This window comes from Cebus imitator, unplaced genomic scaffold, assembly GCF_001604975.1.
Source record: "Cebus imitator isolate Cc_AM_T3 unplaced genomic scaffold, Cebus_imitator-1.0 Scaffold213, whole genome shotgun sequence".
NCBI classification, from domain to species: Eukaryota; Metazoa; Chordata; class Mammalia; order Primates; family Cebidae; genus Cebus; species Cebus imitator.
In genome coordinates this window covers 3,647,383-3,669,504 of record NW_016107528.1, presented here as the reverse complement: position 1 = coordinate 3,669,504, position 22,122 = coordinate 3,647,383, and positions in this window count along the sequence as shown.

Genomic DNA, 22,122 nt, shown 5'->3' with positions numbered 1-22,122 from the left:
AAAAAAAAAAAAAAAAAAGAATGAATGAATGAAATGAATGTCTAGAATAAAGCTAAGAATGTGGTGGCTGCTAGAAGTGCATAATGGAAGAAAACTAGAGTGCTTGTTTTCAGCCCACCTTTCAGAGCTGAGAATTTTCAGGTGAATTATTTTGGCCCAATTTCTAAGGTCTGGCGGCCTGCATCACTTCAACTCACTAGAAAACTGCTTATCCTCTTTACAAAATGTTGGCCTGTTGTAGAAACTGTTGAAGACCCCACAGATAACTCAGTTTTTATCTGAAATTAGCAGCACCAGCAGAAACCAGCTTTCCCTGGGTGCCAGAGCACATTTACTGGCACTGGTCTGTCCACAGGGTGATGATTTTCATGGCAGAGGTTTGACAGTCCCTGTCTGGGTCCCCTCCCTGGCTATATGACTATGTGAGTGTGCATTTGTGCTTTAGATTCAGAGATGCTGTTCTCAGTCTCTTGAAGCCTGTTTCTTACTTCTTTCTTCTAACTCTCTGGTACTTAGACTCCTCACCTGTGTGTTTGGTTTGGAATCAGCTTCTGCCAGATGTCTCTTGGCTGCTGTGGCTTTGGTACATCATATTCTACATCCTAGCCTGTGTTATTCTCTACACCCTAACAGGTATTTCTTGTGCTTTTGTGCCCATGCACCAAGGCTTTACCTAGTTTGAGGGCTCTGATGATACCTTTAGCTGAGCTCTGTCTACCTACCAGACTCTGAACCCCACCAGAAACCTCCGGCTCATGCCCGAGCTTCGCTAACATAGTCATGGTGACAATACACCCCATCTTCTGGAAACACCAGGACCTCTGGAGATTTCACCTCCTCATTTGGCCATTTGCTTCCTTGAAAGGGCTTAACTGTTCTCAAATTTCTAGAAATTTCAGGTGCTACAAGGCAGCTTGTCTCTGGACTTCTGTCTTGAACATAGAGCCTCATTTCTGGACTTTAATTCCATATGTATTAGTTGGTTCTCATATTGCGATAAAGAACTACCTGAGACAGGGTAATCTGTAAAGAGGTTTAATTGACTCACGGTTCCACAGGCCATACAGGGGGCATGGCTATAGGGGGCATCATGGAGAGGAAATTTATAATTATGGCAGAGGTGAAAAAGAAAGAGGCACATCTTACATGGGTGGAGCAGGAAGAAGAAGAGCGAGCAGGGGGAGGTGCTACACACTTTTAACAACCAGATCTCATGAGAACTCACTCTCATGAGAACAGCAAGAAGGAAATCAGCCCCCATGATCCAGTCACCTCCCACCAGGCCCACCTCTAACTCTGGGGACTACAATTTGACATGAAATTTGGGCAGGGACACAAATCCAATCCATTTCACCATATTATCTCTTGATATCATGTTTCTTAATATGATGGATTAAATAAGAGATGATGCATCTACACAGTGAAATATTATATGCCCATTAAAAGGATGATGTATGACTGTATTGACATGGAAACATATCCATGATATATCTTTATATCTGTCATAACAATATAAGGTTACAAAACAATACGCTTAATATAATTCCATTCACATGTGATTATATATTTACTTATAAAAAGAGGAATGGAAAGTTACATAGCAAATATTGATGGTGGTAAGATTAGAAGTATTTGGATTTTCTTGTTTATACATGACGCATTTATTACATTTCTAAAATGAGCAAGTGTTATTTTCATAAATAGGCAACAGAATTAAATAGAGAAAAGAAAGTGATAAGGACTCATTACATGACTGTTTCTTCTCTTATTTGTCATAAAGCAAGTCAAAGGAAAATGTAAGCTAAGGGAGGTGAAAATGGAAAAATCTGAGCCAGTCATAGCTCAATTTTAATGGATTTAGGCCGCCAAAGGCACACTGGGACTCTGGGCCTTGTCCTCGCCTTGGGAACAGGAGATGCTGGCTCAAAAGTTAGGGGTATATTCACTATTAACCTTACTTTTCCCAAACAGTGCCTGATCCTCAGTTGTTTGATCCAATTCTCTATTTTTATTTTTTTATAAGAACTTTCCTGCTGTCTAGTTGATTTTCTTTACAGTTTTGAAGAAAGACAATAGAGTATCAAAATATATTTCAAATACATCAGTCATTTAAAATAATAAGTGCTTGAAAATAATAACTATGATATGTATGCAAAGAAAGGAAGTCTTAAGGCCAGTAGTCTCCTATATGTTTACTTCTGTTAGAAGAAAAATCATAATAGATAACAGGAGGTGGTATTATGAGAATAAAGATTATTGATCTAATCAGTTTATGAAAATAGTTAAGTTCAGTTCTTTGTGAAAGTATTTAAATTGATGGCTTCAGATATAAGCTACTTGCCCAGGTCTGGAAGCAAAAATAGTTCAAATGTACCAAGTTATTATGGGCAGGTTTTTTTTTTTAACCAAAAGAACAGTCCAATAGAATAGAGTGAGTACCATCAAAATTGACAAACTAAATTGTATGGTCATTTAAAGTGAGAAGTTTATGCCTTTTAACTGAGGATTTTCCCAGTCTAAATGAATCTTTAACTCTGAATGTTAGAGAGTATTCTGGATACCACATTAATTATTTGCTTAATTGAAAATGGCTGTGGACTGGCAGGGAAGTGTCTCTCAGTGAGTCGGAACCACTCGTTCTGAAGAAAGCAAGTCCTCGGTTGACTTTCAGTAGAGTTATCTCCCAAACAGAGGACTGGGAATTGCACAAGTGACCATGTGGGTTCCTTGTCTCTAGAACAAAGCTCTGCCCATACTGCTTTCTAAATGTCTTGGCTCAGCTGAGTACACAATCATGCATTAGGATTTAAAGGTCATGGCCATGGGCACAAGGAATGGCGGCTAGATTCAGAAATGTGCTCCGGTTAGACTTTTAAAATTTACGCAAAGGTAAGACTTTCAGACCTCAGGATGAAGGAGTCACTGAAAGAAATTGTCTCCCTCTCTTAAGTTTGACTTTAGACTTCTGCATCCTTAACAGCACAGATTCATGTGTTGGGTTCTACCAAAAGATATTAAAACTTGATAGATGATACCAAATTAGGCTTGTTTTATGTTGCCTGAATGTTTTTCTTCTAATGTTTAAGGAAAATAATTAAAAATAAGCCTTATTCAATGAGGACATGACTTCATTTAGGACAAGTTGATAATCCATTAGATTATCCATTATTAACATTATAATCCATTATTAACATTATAATATTATGTAAATATTTACAAAATATTTTGTGTTCCAATGGAAAACCATGAATCATATATAGTATGCCCTTTTGTATTAAAGGAGTCAAGCCCTACTCACTGTTTTTGAGCTATTTTGTAATTCTTTGTACGTTGTAAGTAACTGGCAGTTCTGTAAGTTCTGTCTTACCTGGATGTAATTTAATTGGCTTTTTCCCTCTTGTTGAAAAAAGTTTTGTCCCCATTTAGAAATTCATCTCAACATTGCTCTACTCCATATAAATTTATACTGTTGTGACTTTTCTTTTGAACCGTTTATAACAGCTGCCTAGTTCTCTCATATCATGAGTAAAGAAAATTCTGTAACGTATGCTCATTTTATATTTGTATGAGAGTCATGATTTTACCTTTCCCATAACATTATCTTTTAGGAAATATTAAGTAAAAAACATATTGTACTTTGCTCAGATGGCTAGTTATTGGTAGGAAAACTGTTAAAAGGATAGATACCTATGAAAGTGAAAATAAAATATTTTCCATTAAGCAAGTCAATTTATGTTATTTATTTATTTATTTAAGATGGAGTTTCACTCTTGTTGGCCAGGCTGGAGTGCAATGGTGCTCTCGGCTCACTGCAACCTCCACCTCCCAGGTTGAAAGGATTCTCCTGCCTCAGCCTCCCGAGTAGCTGGGATTACAGGTGCCCGCAATGACACCCAGCTAATTTTTGTACTTTTAGTAGAGACGCGGTTTTGCCATGTTGGCCAGGCTGGTCTTGAACTCCTGACCTCACATGATCCATTGGCCTCGGCCTCCCAAAATGCTGGGATTACAGGCGTAAGCCACTGTGCCTGACCCAATTTAATATGTTATTGATTAATTACATTTCAGGAAGAAAAGAAAATCATGCAAAACAATACATTACATCTTTAAATAGACCACTGATGAGATGGTAGTAACACTTTTAAGGAGGTAACAACCATTGTCTAGAGCTTCACTAATATGGTCACCTTCAGCCACACATAGCTCCTGAGAGTTTGCACTGTGATTTGTCCAAATTGCAATGTGCTGCACATATAAAGTACACACCAGATACTGAAGACTTAGTACAAAAAAGTAAAATATCTCATTAACTTTTATATTGATTACATGTTGAAATGATAGCATTTTAGATAAATTGAGTTAAATAAAATACATTTAATTTTACCTTTTTTTTTTTTTTTTTTGCTTTTAAATGTGGCTGCTGGGAAACCAAAAATAACATATGTGGCTCAGATGATGTTTCTATTAGTCAATGTTGTTCTAGCAAAACAAGTGAAAAAATTTAATATTATCATACTAAACATTATTGACATATTCTTGGGCTTCATGTGTATAATAGAGAAAAATAAAATAAAGGACAAAGAATGATCGTAAATTGAACAGCAGGTACCTGGGAATTCACGCAAAATTAATATGCATTCTTTTATGAACAGTCATACAACATTTGGTTGTCATCATTTATAGTATATAAAGACAGAAAAGATAATGAAACAGCTGCATTTAAGAATTTAAAAATCAATGAGCATATAGTTGGTTTTATTGTACCTTGTGTCCCTGATGGAAGGCAAGCAAAGTCTGGAGTGAGTGTGTGTATATGGATGTATGTCAAAGTTCAGGGTTTCCACGAGGACATTAAAAGAGCTGAGCATTCAAAATGAAGAGATGCAAGCTTAGTTAAGCTTTCTAGAGATATGACTGGTTACCTTGGAAACAGTTCAAATTCTTACATCAAACAAGATCCTAGAAGTTGACCTATTTTTTTCAGAGCCAGTAACATAATGCATTTAAAATGTTTATTGCGCCCACATTAAATGTAAAAAGTATTTGTGGGATAGTAAATGGTTAGCTTAATTAACTGTATACTTTTTATTTGTAAAGAAAGAACATGTTATAAAACTATTAGGTAAAAAGTCATTAATAGGAGATGAATTTAGCTTTTTCAGGAAATTATCTTCAATATATTTTTACTAAAATAAATAATTTCATCTTTTTTCTGATTTAATTGCAAAAACAATTCAATTAATACATAAGACTGTGGAATAAAATGTGAAAAGTAGCCTTCAATTTCTAGTCCCAATCTCTTTGTCAGAGATGTCCACAGTAAACAACATGGTATATGTTCTTTATTTGTTTGTGTTGTGCTGTGCTCTATGTGTGTGTGTGTGTGTGTGTGTGTGTGTGAGAGAGAGAGAGAGAGAGAGAGAGAGAGAATGGAGTCATATGTAACTCATGTTCTACAAACTGCATTTAAAAAGCACAAATATTGTCTTCCTTTGGGAAATTAAAATGTTTAAGTGACACTCATATCTATTTAACTGGAGTCTTGACATCAGCAGATAGACTCCACTGCCTACAGTGCTAATCATTAGACCTGCTGTACTGATAACTGATGTGTCTAGACACACATGTTCCTGACATGTCCCATTAACTAGACTGTAAGTTCTTTGGAGGCAGAAATCAGATTGTTTTCAAGGGCACCATAGTATCTAGCACAGAGATCTGACCATGATGGGCTCTCAAAAATACTTTCTCAAAAATCAGTATTTTTCATTTCTATCAGAGTACATTAGCTGATCATGTAAGATATTCTAGGTCCTGAACATCAGACAAGAAGAAAGATCATACTAATTATTGAATACCAACTGCTTACATGAATTGGCACTTGCTTTTGGGGTGATACTCAGTTAAGTGTTTTGGTGATCACTTTTCTGAGCATCAGGATGCCTAAATGAGGCTTAGAGTGAGCTGCCATGCCAAGTCCTTTACATATATGGGCTCACTTAATTGCCACAACAATCCTATAGTGTAAACACCTTTAAACTTCCCATTTTATAGTGAAGGATCTGATGCACTCAAATCAGTAAGTAGTGGTGCTGGGAGTTGGATGCAGCCATCTAACTTCAGAACTCACGCTCTCACGTTCCAGCCGGGAGCTCATATTCCAAAACTTTCATGACTTTTCTATATGGTCACAGTAGACAACGAGTAAGAGGCTAAATTTTTCATGCAAATAAACACCCAAATCTGATGGACAAAAAAATCCATCACACATTTCTCCTATGCATTATGTTGGCATTCAGTGGGTCAGTACCCATCATGATGTAGTGAATGGCAATGGTCCCTTAGTGGGAAAGTCTCAAATAAAGGTAGAGGTAACTGCGAGTTAGGATTGGGTAAGGTCTCTTATCTAGGTCAGGGAGACAGAAGAGGAAGCAAGGAACACTTGCCTTGATTGTCTCTATTGCTCCTATTAGCTCCACTTTGGCAGTGACATTTTTAATAACGAAGAACAACACTTCCTCTGAGGCCTAATTTTCATCCTCTAAATTTGTCATCATGTAGTTAATGCTCTTGTAGGCCAAATGACTCATCACTAATTAATCAATACCCATGATGCTAAATTTTGACCACAGAGTGAACCAAAGCCAAGTCAACCTGGCTTTCAGTTAATTGGAAAAATTGAATGGGTGAGAGAAGCCAGTTCTTCCAGGTATAAATTATGTGCTTTATAACCCATCTAGTTGAAGGCATCAGCAAAAATATTTTAATACTAGCAGACTCTAAAACCACTCCATCCTCCTTTCTAATATGTAATTAAAGCTACAGTATGAATGTAAAGTTGATAGGACCGCATGCACCTGGATACAAGGAACAGCTTGGGGTCTCTGGCTAGCATATTTCTCTTTAAGTAATAGCTTCAATTCTAGAAAGCCTTTTCTGTCCACTAGACACAACCCCACCACATCTGAGTTGGAATCCTCTTCTATAATCTCTCTCAGGACCCTGTACTAACCACTGTGATTACATTGTTCACAGTATCTTGCCTAATTACTTGTTTGTATCCTTCACTGAAATCGACATTCCAATGACAAGTGTTCCAGTGTCCTGGGACATAGTGAATTCTTATTACATATTTGGTGAATGATGAAGGGAGGTAGTATTTAGTATGAAGTGGTTTGGTTTGGCTATGTTATCGTTTGTATCCTGGTGTAGAACTTACTGACATATGGTCACTGATTTGGAAATGTCAAATCTAAAGGCTGGATCCATGCAGGTGGCAACAGCAGACATGTGCCTAGTTATGAGGCTGCTGCAAACCAACTAGTCAACCACCATGGAAAAGTATCCAAAAAAAAAAAAAAAAAAAAAAGCCCAAGGGACATCTGCCCAGTGAAGTGCCGTTTAAACATGTAAGGACTGGCCTTTTTTTTTTTTTTTGAGACAGAGTCTTGCTTTGTTGCCAGGCAGTGAGCGATCTTAGCTCACTGCAACCTCCGCCTCCCAGATTCAAGCAATTCTCTTGCCTCAGCCTCCAGAGTAGCTGGGATTACAAGCAGGCGCCACCACGCCCAGCTAATTTTTTTTGTATTTTTAGTAGAGATGGGGTTTCACCATGTTGGCCAGGATGGTCTGGATCTCTTGACCTCATGATCCGCCTCCCTCGGCCTCCCTAAGTGCTGGGATTACAGGCTTGAGCCACCACACCTGGCCAACGACTGGCCTTTATGTTACCTTGGTTATCATCCTTTATCTTAGCTCTGGTGTTTATGTTTATTTCTTCCTTTTAAAACACTTTTCAAAACCTGCAATTCTTGATAGTGTATTTATTTCTTTATTGTCTTCCCCATTTGATTGTAAGCTCCCTAAAGATAGGGACCCTGTCTGTACTCTCAGTTACCAGAACGGTTCTCAACAAACCAGTGTTTGATAAATCTATTAAAGAAATGAATTAAGGGTTTAACTTGCATATTAAAAATATTCTTTTAGACGCTAGTTCTCAAATCTCTGTACATAACACATAAATGTCCATATATATGAGGAAAAACAGGTTACATCTGTTTTGCCCACAGTTATATCTCTAGAATAGACAGAGAACCTGGCATATTGTAAGTGTTCAATACATATTTACTAAATGAGTAAATAAACCATTTAATTAAAATGTTATTCCTAATTATAAGTTATTGGAAAAAATTTATAGGTCTAGATCAATAATAAATAAAGAGAGGAGCTTTTGCTGGAAGTAGAATTCTGAGAGCTGCTGGCAGATGTGAAGAGAGTGCTGACAATGGAACATCATAATTTTGCAACTGTTTTATTAAAGATCAGATCAGGCAAGATTCATCAGTGGATGCTAAATCTAGAGGGAAATCTTAATGAGAAACTAGATACTAGCATGGCTTTAAACCATCTCTTTCAGAGTATTTATTATTTGCAGGGGCGAAAATTACACAATAATTACCTAGGAGGGAAATCAGAACACACTTGTCTGGCTGATTAAAGTTAAAATCACCAATGAAGAACAGGTGGACATGATATGCCTTCAGATGTGACAGCCCGAGAAGGACACAGCATCTCCATGCAACATTCCAAGGAAAAATGCGTAACTTGAAAGTGATCATGAAAGACTATCCAAAAAACCACCAATGGGAAATGTTCCATTAAAAAACTGTTGGGGGCTGGTGTGGCAGTAATCCATTCTTCCAAAATGTCAATGTCAGGAAAAGTGTCAATGTCAGAAAATAAAAAGAAAGGCTATAGAAATATTCCATATTGAAAGTGGCTAACGAGACATGGCACTTAAATGCTATGCCTGACTGCAGACTGGATCCTGTACCAGAGAGGAAAATGCTAAAAGAACATTACTGGATCAAATGACAATACTGACGTATGAAAGGTACATAAGACAAAAGTATTCTATCAATGTTGAAATATTTGAAGTTGGAGAAATGTGGATCAAAACCACAATGAGATATCATTTCACGCCAGTCAGAATGTCAATTATTAAAAAGTCAAGAAACAAGAGATGTTGGCAAGGCTATGGAGAAATAGGAACACTTTTACACTGTTGGTGGGAATGTAAATTAATTCAACTATTGCTGAAAACAGTGCGGCGATTCCTCAAGGATCTAGAACCAGACATACCATTTGACCCAGCAATCCCATTACTGGGTATATACCCAAAGGAATATAAATCTTTCTACTATAAAGACACATGCACACAAATGTTTATTGCAGGACTATTTACAATAGCAAAGACATGGAACCAACCCAGATGCCCAACAATGATAGACTGGATAAAGAAAGTGTCGTACATATACACCATGGAATATTATGCAACCATAAAAAGGAATGAAATCATGTCCTTTGCAGCAACATGGATGAAGCTGGAAGCCATCATCCTCAATAAACTAACACAGGAACAGAAAACCAAGTATCACGTTCTCACTCATAAATGGGTGTTGAACAGTGAGAACACATGGACACAGGGAGAAGAACAACACACAAAGGGGCCTGTTGGGGGTTGCGGAGGGCAGGGAGAGAACCTAGATGATGGGTTAATAGGTGCAGCAAATCATCATGGCACACGTATACCTATGCAACAAACCTGCATATTCTGCACCTTTATCCCAGAACTTAAAGTAAAATTTTATATATATATATATATATATATATATATATATGTGTGTGTGTGTGTGTACACATGTAAATATATAGTGCTAACTCCTGGGGCTAAGAGAATATCTACATTCTTAGGAAATATGCACTGATGTTTGGAGTAAAGGGCCATCATGTATGTGAGACCTTCAATTTACTAAGGAAAAAATTAAGTATATAATGATGTGTGTGTAACATGCATGGAGAGAGGGAACGGGGGGTGAGGTGGTTGGAGAAAGAAATAAACCAAAAAGCCAACCGTGTGAAATGCTAACAAGAAGTCTTTCTGGGAAAAGGGTGTATGGGTATTCTTTATACTCTTTCTATATTTGCCACTTATTTATGCAATTGAAATTATTTCCAAATAAAATTTTTTTAAAGTGTACCGGTGGCTCAAGCCTGTAATCCCAGCACTTTGGGAGGCCGAGGCGGGTGGATCACGAGGTCAAGAGATCGAGACCATCCTGGTCAACATGGTGAAACCCCGTCTCTACTAAAAATACAAAACATTAGCTGGGCATGGTGGCGCGTGCCTGTAATCCCAGCTACTGAGGAGGTTGAGGCAGGAGAATTGCCCGAACCCAAGAGGGGGAGGTTGCGGTGAGCCGAGATCGCGCCATTGCACTCCAGCCTGGGTAACAAGAGTGAAACTCCGTCTCAAAAAAAAAAAACAAAAAACAAATGTCAATATGTATAAATAACCACAGCAAATAAAAACATTATTTCATTAAAAACCCTTGCATGAGTTTTAATATTTCATGGAAGAATGTTATGTTATTTTGCATAGCAAATTTTTTAAACTGTCTTCTTTTGTATACTTAAAAATTGGTTTAAATTCAAAGGTGAGAGTAGAATAAAGTCAGTGATAATGTAAAAGTTTGGAAACTATTGCTAGTATTCAGCAGTCCCCACACTTAACAGTTCTTAGGGATCCAAAATGCTGTGCAGTGGGTATATTTAGAGTGAGAGAGACTCCCGCCTGCTCCTGCCTTGACAACGCTATCATTAAAGAGAAACAGGTTTCTTTCTGCAGCACAAGCCCTGGCAGCAGTCACTGCCCTCCTCCAGTGCTGCAATCTTACAGATGCCATCAGCTACCCCTGCCTGGTCCTACCTGCCCCCAGTCATGATGTGTAGTCTTGTCTAGCCCCCAGTACTCTCTTGCAGTAGCCGATGGAGGTACACTCACTTCAGTATTCAGATGTGAGATTATCAGGCATGACTTACAGTTTAAAATGGCACCCAATATCTATCCGAAGGATTATAAATCGTTCTATTTTAAGGGCACGGGCACACGCACACGAATGTTTATTGCGGCACTGTTTACAATAGCAAAGACTTGGAGCCAACCCAAATGCCCATTGATGATAGACTAGGCAAGGAAAATGTGGCACATATACACCACGGAATACTATGCAGCCATAAAAAACGATGAGTTCGTGTCCTTTGTAGGGACATGGATGAACCTGGAAACCATCATTCTCAGCAAACTGACACAAGAACAGAAAACCAAACACCACATTTCTCACTCATAGGCGGGTGTTGAACAATGAGAACACATGGACACAGGGAGGGGAACATCACACACTGGGGTCTGTTGCGGAGTGGGGGACTAGGGGAGGGACAGCGAGGGGTGGGGAGTTGGGGAGGGATAACATGGGGAGAAATGCCAGATATAGGTGATGGAGAGGAAGGCAGCAAACCACATTGCCATGTGTGTACCTATGCAACAATCTCACATGTTCTTCACATGTACCCCAAAACCTAAAATGCAATTAAATAAAAATAAAATGGTACCCAAAATATGAACATCATTTCACAATACACAAAGTATATTCCACCCTAAAGAACAAGCAATCTATGTCAAATAAAAACAAATCACCAGATTAAAGGGAAATGTTAATTGGAAGTAGACAATTAAGCCTTTCTTAGGTCAGATCAGTTCAGGCTTACAACCACATTAAATCAGGACATCAAAAGGCATTGCCCTAGAATAAAAATTTAGAAACCAGCACTGTCATTCAATCTCTTCTGGAAATTTTCCACATGTGCCCTTCTGTTGTCCTCCCCTGGAATACAGTCCTCTTTGTCACAAGCCTCATGTGGCTGTAGTTCTTTTGGAGTTGTTGAATAAGTGATCAGAGAATGATTTCCAGTTGATAGCCTGTCAGCTGTCAGCTCCAACTGCATGTCTTAAATTCAGCATCTTAAAGCCAATGTGATTTTTTTCACTTGTTTTGTTTGTTTCCTTGCCTATGTTGCTTGGAATTGGAATTTATCTGGGGCCGACAAAAAAGGCTTTATTGATTTGTGCAGAAGGGAAAAAATGGAGACTGAGGAGATTTAGAAGTAGCTCTCTGGACAATGCTGAAGCCGTGGACACAAGGGGGTGCTCAGTTAATAAATGCTAGATAGGATGCTGTATTTGCACAATTTGTTACTCTTTTTGTCAGTTTCCTTTATGTCAAGAAGGCACAAATTATTAAAGATTGAGCATGATATACACATTTATCTGGTTCCTCTTTGTTGCTGTGGCTCTTTGTGGCTGGTATAGTTATATGAGTTTTTGTTCTGTCTATACTTGATCTGTGGTAACTGGGTAATTCCCACTGTCAGTGTGTTGGGGAGTGGATGTTGCCTACCAAAAGCCAAAGTTACCTCTTTGTGTCCTCCTTACTAAACTGGCCCTGGGCTGTATCCATACTTATGCTGAGTGCGACGCTGACCTTGACCTCTTTTCATTTTGGCAAGCACTTATCTAACGCCTAACATATGTAAGGTACCTGGGTTAGGAAAGGCTGAACTAGAAACAAAAACAAGACTCAGCCCCCACAGTAAGGAGCATGCCTTCTGACAATGATATCCAGACAATGATATCCAGATCACAGTCATTATTTTGTTTTGGGTATATAAATTATTTAGTGACAGTTTCCATAAGACCTTTGTTAATGACATAGGCAGTATAATAATTGTGTTATAAAGCACAAGTCTCAGCCAGAGAGAGACAGTGAATTATACAGTTCACATCACATAACAGAAGGGAGGGCTAACCCTATAAGCGCCAAAATTTAAACCTTTTGTGATGGAAAGCTTCCTAAAATGTCTGCACAATTCTCTCCTCTCTCAAATGGAAAAATCTCTTACCTCCACCTAAGCCTGTCTCCGACCTCCAACCGCCCGACCCCAAGCTGAAATGCAGCATCTGACACGTCTTGGCCCACTAATGTTGGCAAGCAATTATTCTTCCCTTCCCCTCAACACAGAAAATTAAACCTTTACAAGTTGCAATATTTAAAGGGCTGCAGTTTGGAGACCTGAGAAGGCGAGGGTCCCACCCACAGGGTAAGTGGTTCTTCCCTTCAGGTCCCTCTTGTATACAACTGTCCCCATCTGCCTTGAGACAGCCATGTCATCCCAGACACCACCAGCCTACAGAACTGCTGCTTGTCTGTCATTCCCTTGCTTCTGTTCTTGTCTCTTGTAATCTCTCCCATGCTTCTTGCCTTTGTGTCTTTCATGGACAGGGCTGGTAGGTGAGGGCTCTCCTTTCCTTCCTCTCATGTGGAAACAACTGTGGAACTAACTGCAGGGCATTTCTTTACAGTTGGCCTCTCCTCTCCTTAAGGTTGACCTTTCCAGATGCTCCGGAGTTTCTTTTTGCCTTGAAAGACTGCTATTGTTGAGGGAGGTAGATTATGGTGCAGGATTACTTCTGGATCAAATGCAGGAAAACTGGAAGTTTTGGAAATCCAGATTCTGGATAAATGAGGTGTTACTTATGTATTTATAAATGAGGGAGATTTACTGCTTCTTAAAGTCTGATTCGAGAATAAGGAAACAGCATTTGCCTCATTAAGATCTCTTGGTTTTGGAGGGTCAGAGAAAGTTAATTCAGTTAAATAACGCCTCTACATAGAGGAAGATCAAGTTGATAATCCCCATTAATTTCCTTCACACATTTAAAAATAAATGCAGGCTCCAGACAGGACACCCACCTTAGCAGATAATTATTTTCATTCAGCAGCTAAACATTAAGCTTCAAATAACTAATTGATTCAATGAATATTTATGAATCTTGAAGGAAGTTTAAATAGGCTCAAAATATCCTATTAACCATTTTTCTGATAGCAATGTAGATTTTTTTTTTTCAATGATTCCTTTTCATTTTTAAAGGTCTCTGTTAAAACTGACCCTGCCTGGGATCCTGAAATAATGGCTCTCATTCCAACTGTCATAAAGCAGTCATAAGCCTAATTCATTACAAGTAGTTAGATCATCAATAACTATCTTCAGATTGGGAGTGAATTTCCATAATTTAATCTTTTAGGCAAGCTGGTATATGATTACATTATTCAAATAGCATACTCTATTTTAAACTGATGAATAAATCTGCATTTTAGGTAGTAACTGAAAAATAATAAAATTGAACAAAGTAAAGGAATTTCAGATCTCTATGTTTTCCCCAAAGCTGCAATATCTATTTATTTAGTACTTAATAGCTGGAGAAAGTCCATCAGCAATCAGATTGCCATTTGTAATCAAGCAAAAAGGCTCACTATTGAGGATTTCCATTGACTCAAATCACTGATAATATACCACAAAACCTTAAAGATAATCCACTGACTCAAATCACTGATGATATACCACAAAACCTATAAAGATAAGATGAACTTATTCAAATGTTTAACACAGAATATATCTTTCTCTTTGCCAGTTTTTTTTTTTTTTTTCTGTCATTGACTCAATAAGTTTTCTGTACTGTAGATCTTAATCTATTCTGCCCAAAGCAATCCTAGAACTTGTTTTCCAGGATATCCCTTTGGGACACAGTCTTGCTGGGAGTTTTCATGGTTGGCTGTATTTTGAAATCCCTTATATATAATGAGGGGCTGATATCTTGGTCTCTTCCAAGCACTGAATTACAGTTCTATCATTAAGTTATAGAAGTAGTATTTTGTGAAATAAGACCAATATTTTTTCTGGTAGGAGATACTGCTTAGTCAACAGATTTGTTGCCAAATAGTTATAGAGTTCAGGAAATTGAAAATCACTAAATAGTTTCAAGAAGTAATTTCAGTATGTAATTATCTTGAATTTAGCTTATGTGCCATAGCTTAAGTTAAATATTTTCTTTTTGCATCTCTCTAATAATTTTGTTAACAGTTTAGGCAAGTTGAGAATTCTAAATACATTTATCTCCCTGAGACAAAAAAAAAAAAAAATCCTACTGAGTCTGAAAAGTTGATTTCTGTATCTGCTTGCATACTGTATTGTGGTGAACTCTGCCCCACCTTTTTAATGAGAAAAATGAAGGAAAATCAACAATTCTCTGACCTACATTTAAGTCATTAATTCACAGCTTTACTTACACCTGTAATCCCAACACTATGGGAGGCTGAGGCTGGAGGATCACGAGGTCAAGAGATCAAGACCATATTGGCCAAGACTGTGAAACCCCATCTCTACTAAAAATACAAATATTAGCTGGGTGTGGTGGTGGGCACCTGTAGTCTCAGCTACTCAGGAGGCTGAGGCAGGAGAATCACTTGAACCTGGGAGGTGGAGGTTGCAGTGAGCTCAGACCGTGCCACTGTACTCCAGCCTGGCGACAGAGGGAGACTCCGTCTCAAACAAACAAACAAACAAAAAACTTCTGAAATACCAGATTTAATTTAGCAATCTGAAAAACAATGAAATATTTTATTAAATAAAAAGTCAACTCAGTCAAGATATGCTCTTCATTCAAGTAAAATGACTAACATGACTAGAAGTAGTTACCACGAAACAGTTATTTTATGACATCAGTGTACTTTCAAAAAGGGACTTTAGCCATATGACAATGGAAATCACAAATATTCTTTGTATCCAATATGCAGGTGTTATCCTGCCAGTCTATACAGACTTTATAAAAAGCCAGGAAGTCTATCTCCCTCTCCTTCACATACCATGTTCATGGCTTCCATCTAAACCCCTGGCCCTAAACTATCTACAATCTGCTTTCAGACTTCCTCTCAGCCTCCCTGACTTAGACCCATGATTGCTCCTCAGTCAGCTGCTCTGCTGGCTTGACTCATGCTTGATTCAACTTCCATCACTTGACAAATGTTTACTGAGTGCCTACTATGTGTCTTCAAGCACTGCTCTGGTACTGGAGACATGGCAGTGAACAAAACCAATACTTCTCAATACTACCTTTGGATTTCTGTCTCAACTATGATAACTATGATTCAAATCTTTATTGTTTTCTTAGTTATGCATGGTTCTAGCAGCAGATGTGAAAACAGAATAATGGTGATGTAGCCAAGCGTGGTGGTTCACACCTGTAATCCCAGCACTTTGGAAGGCTGAGGCGGGTAGATCACTTGGGACCAGGAGTTTGAGACCAGCCTGGCCAACGTGCTGAAGACCTGTCTCCACTAAAAATACAAAAATTAGCCAGGTGTGGTGGTGGGCACCTGTAGTCCCAGCTACTCTGGAGGCTGAGGCACAAAAATCACTTGAACTGGGAGGTGGAGGTTGCAGTGAGCCAAGATCACACCACTGCACTTCAGCCTGGGTAACAGACCAACGCTCCATCTCAAAATAAATAAAGAATAATACACGATGGCACAATTTAAAAATAATTATATGTATAGCACCCTTTCCAAATCTAACCTAATTTAAATCTTTCTTTTAAAATGAAGAAATGAGTTACAATAAGCTACATGAGGTAAAAAGTGAAAGATTTGCAATCTGATTAAGAAGACTCTACTGACTGGGGGAATAATTTCCATATATATATAAAGAATCTAGAGTGAAATCTTATACTCAATAGTTTTCAGGAGAGGCAGAGACTAATTTCTTTTCTGCTATTTCAAAACCTTATTAATCTAAGAGTTTCAATGTTTTCTAATGAATATTTCTTAGAGTTTCTATATCTACTTTAAATAGTGGCTGAAGGCAACTTTTCCCCAGCTGATTCTTAAAGTTACTGCCACACAAAGAAATCGGCCTAGGCCAGGCAATAATTCAATTCAACACATATATCATGCATTTATTTTCCAAAGTCTTAAAGAGAGTTAAGGAGAAAAATGAGATCACTGCCCTTGAAGCACTCACAATAGCAAATAAGAAGGATCAACCATATACCTTACTATTTCCTTGTTTTTAAACCTCTCAATTCCTTCTCATTTATATTATTTGTTTTTAAACTTTCGGCTTTTGGGAAATGTTCCCTTGCCAGAGTGAATACTGTATTAGTTGAGAAGAGTCAGAGGGAAGATGAACACTGGGGAGCTTGCCTTGTAATATTATAAAGCACTAGTTTCAAAATTGTGTGACACAGGTTAAAAATAGAAGACTAGAATGATGAAAGTGAACAGAGATACTGTAAATGTAATAAATTATAATACAGTAAGAAATAAAATAATAGACAAGAAATGGCTACTATACACAGATTATGAATAATATCGCATATAATAAATACTGGTTTATTTGTAATCACATACAACCATAAATTCTGGATAGACTAAAGGATAATTTTTTAAAAGCATTCTCAAACTTAATAAAAATTAGGATGTGAATTAGATCATGCTTTATTGTTGTTGTTGTATGTTTTATGAAATTAGCTGTAAGGCTAAAGCATGGTTATTGAAACAAAAGCTTAATAACTAAGTTAATAACTGAAAGCTTTATTCAACAAAAGGCTACAACAATGGAAAGCTATTTCTGATGCATATGGCAAACTTTAATATTACAAACCATTAAATTAATATTAAAAGCAATATTCTATCTAAATATACAAATATTTAAAAGTTGTAAACAATTATACATATCCTTTGATAATTTTTATCCTGCAAGACCTAACTCAATGTCACCTTTCCTATGAAGCCTTTATCTTCTACTTCAAGTAAAGACAACGATATTCTCTACTTGCTCTTAGAGACTTATTCATATCGTGGTAACATCTTTATTGCACTTCCTTCTAATTTATCCTTTATATGTCTTTTTCTTTTGTGAATTCATCAGCTAATCAATTTTCATTCCCAAGGCCTAGCAGAATGTGTGCTCCACATAATGGTTATTAGATAAATGTTAACTGAAAACAATATTCACACAGAACCAACCACATTGAAATTTTTTAAAAATCATAATTTCTTAAGAGGAAGACTTTTCCAAACACTGTGAAAGAAAGATGCTGAAAGGCAGACTGTAAGAATACATAGTCTAACCTGGTTCTGGAGATTAGACAATAGAAGAAAACTGAATAGGTGCAAAGTAAAATTCTATTCACAAAGTATACTAGGAGTGAGGTCATGATAGAAATTTACTCCTTCTGTACATAGCGTCTAAGATGAATGTTTATGTTTGATGGCATTGGAGGAGGCTCTCTTTTCAGGGGTGATTCTAGAAATCAAGGCTTTTTCCATTTTCTAGCTCAACTGTTTTTACTATATGGCCTCAAACATTCTGCACCAAGCTCATTAAAAGAGGAAAACAGGGATGGAGAAAGCAAATTCACTTCTTAACTACCATGGTCTGGAAATAATGGCATACTTACTTTGACTAGTATTGTTGGTGAGAACTAATCCCATGTCCTACCTATGTGCAAGAAAAGCTAAGAAATGTAGCCACTGACTGCAACTACTTCCCAGTAACTATGTTATAGAAGGGGGAGCATAAATTTGATGGACAGTTAGACATTTCTATCTCATACTGATTTCCTATCCTTTGTTCTAAATTATTCCTAAATGAATATCTAGGACATATTATTTCATATGTATATATTTCATTTCTGGAAGATAGATATGCATGCACATACACACACACACACAAACACACATTCACACCCCTATGGGTCTTTGAGAAATATAAGGTTGGAGCTACAAGCAAGGCAATGAAATTAGAGGTATGATTCTTCCCCAAATTAAAGAGTTGAGTAGTTTTAACTCCCAATTCAATTATATTCTATTTTACAGCAATGGTTTTCAGACTTTATGTGATAATTACTACATGCACAATGAATCAGTCACTATGCTAGACAATAGCAACAAACAAAAATGAAGCAAGGTTCTATGACCTCATGGGAATTTTCAGCCTCATGGAAAGACAGACAGAAAGGCAGGTACATAATTAAAATAGCAAGGATAAACCCACAATGAGAAAATATGCACAGTTTTAAGCTTTAAAGGGTCAATTATCCTTCTTGTTCTTATGTTTTCCCTGTATTCTCTCTAGATTGATAGATCATTTCTCCCCTTGAAATTCTTTCTGGGCAATGTAGAATTGCTTATGTGCCTATTGAGGATAGGAGTGAAAAAGAGAGCAGAAAGGTTCTCTACCTCCCTGACATACATTTTGTTATTATTGTTACATCTGCCATTCATTCAGCAGTTATCATCATGGCCACCTGCAGCAACAGCATTGACTCTTTTTTCACCACCCCGCCCCCCTGCAAAGATGACTCTAAATGTACTATTTAAATGCCTAAAAGAATTAAAGTGTTTATTTAATAAGGAGGGGGGTTGGGCATAGGCGATATAAAATCTCATTTAGAATCATTTAAGCCCTAGGTCTTTTCCCCTTATTTTAAGGTCTTAATTGTAATGCTTGCTGTTATGGAAAACAAATATTGACTGAATATTTACAAAGTAAATGACTTAGTGCTGAGTGTTGTTGGTTTATAGAGTTTGTTATCCCAAGCTAAAGAATTTTATAATTCTATTGATAAATACAAAAGGCTATCTAAATAAGGAGGTGATTAACATATATATATATATATATATATATATATATATATATATATGATCATATCTCCAGAGAGAGAGAGAGAGAGAAAATGATAATAATGTAGGTGGTTTGGTGCCCTGGTATTGATAGCAGTGAACCCACATTATGCCATTTTATTTTTAACAGTTTCTCACCACAGCCTTTCAAAGCTCACATGCTTTTGCCAGAAATAATAAATATTTTGACTAAATAATAGCATGTTTTTGGATACCAGCTGTGACCTGCAGAAAAGGAAAGAGGCAGATGGTAGAAAGAAATGAAAGGGAAGTTTAATGGAGAAATGTTAGAATGTGAGTGCTTTCACAAATGTTCTGCTATTCTCAGGTTGTGTATACCCTAAAAAGTAGCATAACAAAATAAAACAGGACACTCAGTTACATCTGAATTTTAGATGAACTATAAATAATTTTTAGTATATGTCTCACATATAGCATAGGGATACTTATACCAAAAATTTATTCATCATTTATCTGAAATTAACATTTAACTGGACAGTTTATAGTTTTATTTTCTATATCTAGCAACTTTACTAAAAGATCCATTGAAGATCCTTCAACTATTATAATCTATGTTTGTTGTTGTTTAAAAATTGTATTAAAAACAGATTTGATCAGAAATAATGTTAGAAAAAAATATAGAAGTTTTGTTGTTGGTTCTGGATCAGTGAAAACTGTCTATATTCAGGGTATGTTTTAATTCCTGAGAGGAATGAGAAGACTTAAAGTTTCTGGCGGAATAATTAAGAATGTTCAAAGTCTGCTGCTTCAGTTCTAGTTTCCACAGCCTTCTAACCAGCTTCAGGATGTGTCTCCTGATGGATAACTTAGCCATCGAACTCAAGGAACCAATCAAGCAATTTTCTGATCTAGAAATATGAATCATTAAAATACCAACAGTAATTATTAAAATAATTTATATCTTTACATTTGCAAGGTGTTTCAGCTTTAAAAATTTTCAGAATCTGTTAGCACATTTGATTTGCAAAACAACTTTGTGAAACTGTTTTCTATTTCAGAAAGATATACATGAGATTCTTGGTTTTAGAAAAATCATGTGAATTCTCTCTGCAGCTGCAGCAGTAGCATGAAACAAATGCCGCTTTCCAATCTAGCTGTCAAACATGCACTTTATGGATGAGTTAATTATTATGCAAGATGGAGCTGAATCACATCGATGTGTAGTGGCTGCTAATGAGAAGTCATAAATCAAAGTCCTTAATGTTAAGCTCAAGCTCCCACATGTAGTTCTCTAGAATATCATAAGGATGGCTATGTGTGTGTGCATATATGTGCAAGACCTTCTCCGTTAGCAGCTGCCTCATTCTCAGTTAAAATATTCAGCATATAACCCATTCTATCTCCCCTGAGTGATGTTCTTTGTTGTCCTGAAGCCCCAAGTACTGATAGAGCTCTTTGGAAAGGTGATAAAAACATAGACTGCCTGATAATGCACAGAACAAAGTGGGTTCTATGCTCTTACTCCCTCACAGACCTGTTACAGGGAGGTTCTTGACTTTGCCTGGAATGAGAGGTGGGTTTTGTTTTGTTTTGTTTTGTTTCGTTCCTAGCTTCAGCAAGGAACAAAAAGAGCTTTCTGTTTATATTGATCCTAAATCCTACAGAAATTAGAGATTACTCTGAGGATATAAAACTCTCCTTTGAAAGTGCAAATGTTCCCATCTACCTTATCAAATAAATTATCAACTTACAAATTCTGTGAATTGTTTTAATTTGATTAGTCTCTGGAAAGTATCAAAGCAGTCAGCTAAAAGGGATTGTTTAGATAGGAAGAAAATCCTGTAGGAGGGAAAATTCTGTAGGATAAGATTGCGCATGGGCATTTTCCTCATTCATTCATTCATTCATCAACTGAATATTAATTGAGTACCTAAGTATAAGGTTCTTTGAGATATCCTTGGGTAATATGAGGATAAATTTAATTCATATTCAACTATCAATAACTTTACAGCACAGTACAATAAGGAAAAAAGTAAACATTGATAATATAAGGTAGAATAAAATAAGTGCTTGTGAGCTATATAAGCGACAGTGCTGAGGGAGCCCTGAAGAAGCAACTGATCCTGGCCAGGAGATCAGGAAGAAGGAAAGATAACAAACATTTAGTAAACACTTGCCTCATGGCTGGCCTCAGCCAGGACTTTACTCCCATTGCCAAGAGTGGGATGTATCTGAGGTGTGTTTTAGAAGACAAGGAGGACTATAGAGGCCAGCAGTAAGGAAAGGAGCCCTTTGTTCTGATGGAAGAATGGAAATAGTAGGGAGCACCACTCATTTCAATAACAGCTTGTGGTCTGATGGGTCAGCATGAAGAAAGGTACCTGGGCTTATAATACCTCCAGTTGGTCTGGAGGAACGGGGGCTTTAAAAATCAGAGGGTGACATGAAAGCCCTGGCAACATGGAAGGGAGAAAGGAAAGGCAAGGGCTGAGAGACAGGCCAAAAAGGCAATCCTAGGGACTAAGATTGATTCCTCAGTAATGGCCTGGTGACTACCGTCTTATTTCCTCTGAAAAAAACTGAAATCTGAGAGAACAGGATATAAATCATTCTGATGTCTTTCACAGTGATTGCCATGAAAAAACCCTTGAATTTGCAAACAAATAAACAGAGCCCTTGTTGAATAGAATATTTTGTTGTTGGTGCTCTCCAGAGAAACAAAATAGAGCCCTGTATGCTATCT